The 5,000-nt window shown below is 33.7% G+C and overlaps 1 protein-coding gene across 1 annotated transcript in view; it reads right to left on the bottom strand.

The window, feature by feature from the left end:
- eva1aa (eva-1 homolog A, regulator of programmed cell death a) overlaps positions 1-5,000 on the bottom strand; it is a gene marked incomplete at its 3' end in the record, with an annotated part of 26,213 nt that overhangs the window by 4,130 nt on the left and 17,083 nt on the right. The window lies entirely within an intron of this gene.

Raw genomic sequence — 5,000 nt, 5'->3', positions numbered from 1 at the left:
ATAACCAAAATACTGTATATATATATATATATATATGATGCATAGATAGATAGATTTTGATAGAAATGCATAGATTTTCTAAATTTACTTTGTGCTTCACTTTCACCATTTTGAATATAGATTTTCAGCCCAAATTATATCATTTGTTATTTTTTTTCGTTCTAATGTCATCTTTCATTTTTTTAAATAATTTTTTTAAATGTATTATTATTGTATATTATGTAATTTCTTTTTTTGTTGTTGTAAGAATTAGAATATACTATTTAACAAGATCAATAAATACATTTAAAAGAAATATACAGTATATATAATTATATATAAATATATACAATTGTATTTATTGATTTTTTTTATACATATACCTGTCTGGATGATCTGAAAATATATATATATAGATTTTCTAGATGTACTTTGTGCTTCACTTTAATTAGCCATTTAAAATTTCGGTTGTCATAAAAGACAAACACAATGACAAATAAAGAGAACAGCAACAAAAAATTATAAGAAAAGGTCAAAGGTCATCACCAATTGTTAACAATGCATCTGTCCACTAGTAAAGGGTTGAGAGAGACAGAGAGAGAGAGAGAGAGAGAGAGAGAGAGAGAGAGAGAGAGAGAGAGAGAGAGAGAGAGAGAGAGAGAGAGAGAGAGAGAGAGAGAGAGAGAGAGAGAGAGAGAGAGAGAGAGAGAGAGAGAGAGAGACACACACACACACACACGGGAAGTAGAAGTGACAGAACACACACACACACAGAGAGTGACGGCCCATTTACACACCTCCATTAACACAAAGCACAGACTTGACACAACCATCACTCACTGAAGATCTGAGGACCGGAGACACGTCGTCACCTCAGGACTAATGGCTTCAACAAATGTCAGAGGTCAAAGGTCACGAGTCATGTTAGTAAACAGAGACCTGCTGGCTGATAGAGATCTGATTTATGAACGGCATATCCAGTCAGTGTTGTCAAAGTTAAAGTTGAGGACACTATTTATTGGGCCGCTGGGACACGTCACCTGTCTCACACTGATGATGATGATGATGATGTCCCGTATGCCACACCTGGATCCGCACGGATCTAACGGTTCCTCTGGAGCTCCAGTTCTGGTCGAGCGCTTTCAGAAACTGAATCCACGTGAGAGAAAACCCTTCAGTCCTTCATCATCTGACTCTACAGATGTGTATGTATGGGGTAATTATGGGCTGTGGGAGACGTACAGAAGCCCATGGAGGACATGCACTTACTCTTCTGTGAGACACTACAGTTCAAACGTTTAGGGTCAGAGAGATTATTATTATTATTTTTTTAAATGAAATTAATAGCCTACTTTTATTCAGTAAAAGTACATTAAATTGACTGACAGTTATAGAGAGCACATTTATAACTTTGCAAAAGATTACATTTCAAATAAATGCTGTTCTTTTGAACTTTCTATTTCTGAAAAAAATATGTATCACGGTTTCCACAAAAATATGAACTATTTTCAACATTAATAATCAGAAAATGTTTAGAATTAGAATGATTTCTGAAGGATCATGTGACACTGAAGACTGGAGTAATGATGCTGAAAATACAGCTTATCACAGGAATACATTACATTTTAACAAACACTGAAATAGAAAACAGTTATTTTGAATTGTAATGATATTTCACAATATTACTGTATTTCTGATCATATCAATGCAGCCTTATAGTGAGCATTAGAGGCTTCTGAAAAACATACAAAAATCTTACTGACCCCAAACTTTTCATTCACTCACGATATACATATTCATTTAATCTGTGACCGTGATTCAATGCTTTAGTGGATAATATTAATTAAATGTCTAGATGGAGATCATAATTAATAGCACGACGGGTTTAATTATTTTCTTTAACTACTATTCTATATTTATAGTTGATTTTAGTAAAGCATTTAAATTAAAGTGCTCAAAATTAAGGACTGAAACTTTGTTTTATTAATGATTAGGAGGCATTGATAAAAAAAAAAAAAATTATAGTGTAGTCTGCTCAGTATAAAATATTCTTTGTGAATTTTATTCATAATTCCTAAAAATTATTTATTCTTATTGTATTGTTCTAAAAAAAATATATCTCTACACTAAATCATTAAACGTTTAATATAACACATCTGAAATGACTGATGACGTAACAAAGACTATGCCGATATAATAAAAATATTATATCCAAAAATATTACAAATATTATTCAATATCATCACTTTACACAATCCAATCAGATTCTGATGGATAAAAATCTAAATCCTGCTCAAAATATTTTTAATATTTAATATTTCACTCAAAATCAAAAGTGTTTCAAATGTTTTCGAGGCCTAACTTTAGGCTCTGACTGATTCAGTTTTAACGGCTTTAATGGCGCTTTACTCTACAGATGGAGGATCTCGAGAGAACAACAGACCGCATTAACCTCGTCATCGAATCCAGTGTCAGAGTGATTAGTCAAGCACTGTTTAAGAGGGTGTTGTCCCTCATTTCAGACACCATATTGCCTGTTTTTGATCTACTTCGCCAACCAAAATAGTTCAAAACAAAGCCACAGCACTGTAACTGCATCACTGAGCGACACACCGCCGTGTTTCCTTACTGAATGAATCAGCTTTTTGAAACGAATCAGCTGAATCAAGGACTAAAATAGATTAAAGTTCACTTAAAGAGGAAAATTCTGTCACAAGCTGTTTCAAACCTGTATGAATTTCTGTCTTCTGCTCAACACAAAAGAAGATATTTTGAAGAATGTTGGTAACCAGACAGTTGATGGTTCAACAGATGAAAGAAATTCATACAGGTTTGAAACAACTTGAGGGTTAAAAAAGTAAGAGAAGCTATAATAATTTTCATATACAGTATAATAAATAACTTGCGTCTCAGGGCGCGCAGACGAAACGCAATAAACGCGTTATCTTGCTTTCTGAGGCAGATTGATTATTTTTTAATGTGCATCGAGGAATTTATTCGGTAAATGTGTTTCCATCATAGTCTATGCGCATGTCTTCTTATTGGATTAAACATTTATCCAACTCAAACGAACGAATACGTTTTTTATACACATTTTTGATGCGATATCCCAAAATGTGCATAAAAGAGGTGAATGGAAACACAGCTATTGACACAAAGCAATCTCTATCTCCTCCTAACCTTACCCATCACAACTAAGTGCCTAACCTGAAAGCTTTCCCTAAACCTTCCTATAATCAAATTATAATCTTATCCTTAATACCAAGTCTTGACCCTCAAACAGGCTTTTAAAAGGGTCTTAAAAAGTGAGGACCAGCCAGAACGTCCCCAATTTACCCTCTATGTCCTCACTCCGATGGTCTAAAACTCAAACCAGTCCTAACAAAGATCGTTGTACACACACACGTTTGGGTTTTCATGTTTCACGGGGACTTTCCATACACGTAATGGTTTCTATACTGTATAAACTGTATATTCTCTCCCCTTACACTTAACCTACCCATCACACACACACACACACACTAACCCGACCCCTAAACCTGCCCATCACACACACACACACACACACACACACACTAACCCGACCCCTAAACCTACCCATCACACAAAACGTTCTGCATTGTTAAATTTTCAAAAAACATCGCTTATTCTGATTTATAAGCTGTTTTCCTCATGGGGACCAAAAAATGTCGCCGCAAGGACAAGGATTTCAGATTTTTCCATCTTTGTGGGGGACATTTTGTCCCAATAACACAGTGTTTATCTGAACAAAAACACAGACAACACACACACACACACCCTCCAGGAGTGTAAGAGGAGATGAGATTAGCTGATACTCATCTCAGGACAAGAGAGTGACGTTCTAACCGTACGTCCTCCCACACATCCGAGAAGCTTCCTTGAATTCAAACATGTTCCTGGCGGAGCACTTCCCCAGAACAGGCACACAACGAGACGGTGTTTCCTTTGATGCTGGAACAGTAACAATGAGACGGACTGACAGCATCATATTCCACACGCACACAGATACAAACACAAACATGTAGAAACAGGAGAAATTAAGAAGAGAAATCAAACACCTGAGATGATGTGATGTCATCCGCATTTGCACAGGTGTTGTAGGATCAGTGTGTGTGTGTGTTTAAGACGTTTAATGTAGGTTATTGCATAAGAGGTAGTTAACATATAAGAGAGTGTGTGATGTGAGTTTGTAAAGCCTGAAGGTGTTTCTCAATCCAAACAAACTGAATTGTCACTAGATTTATATATATATATATATATATATATATATATATATATATTATTGTTAACAAAAACTATTAAAAATATTTTTGTTAATTAATTGAAATGAAGCAGAAATATAAATATTAGTTTAGTACGAAAATTAAAAATTTGGCCTTGGCAATAAACAGAAATAATGATTAACTGAAAATAAATAAAAACTAAAATGACCTAAAACTGAAATAAAAATAAATTAAACTTAAAAAGCAATATTGAAATGAAAAACAAAAAGCAATAAACAAAATGAAAAAGCAATAAACAAAATGACTAAAAATTAAACTAAAAATAACATTAACTAAAAATGTACATAACAAAAAGCTAATTCACAAAATAAAAATATAAAAATACAACTATAATAAAAAATAAAATAAAAAATAAAATAACACTGATATATATAAACATACATCGCTAGACAGTTAATGAACATAATCTAGCTAACATTTATAATTTATATATGGCTGAAATGTTGCATGTTTATGTAAGAAAATCAAAATGTAGGCTACTGTAAACAACATTAAAGAATAATGTCAGAAAGATATCAGTTCTGCTGTTGTTCATAAATAACAGTTAGTGTCGTCAAAAAAACGACTTCGTTACCAAATCGTCACTGAAATTGAAAAAATGTGACGATACCAGCATTTCGCTCTAGCATTTTGAGCGCTGTTGAACGGATCCTTAAACACCTCTGATTGGCCACTGTGTTCACGCGCTCAACATACATGTCTCTGATTGGCTACAAT

Source organism: Scardinius erythrophthalmus (assembly GCF_964197995.2).
Source record: "Scardinius erythrophthalmus genome assembly, chromosome: 11".
NCBI classification, from domain to species: domain Eukaryota; kingdom Metazoa; phylum Chordata; class Actinopteri; order Cypriniformes; family Leuciscidae; genus Scardinius; species Scardinius erythrophthalmus.
This window is presented reverse-complemented; position numbering and strand designations above follow the sequence as displayed.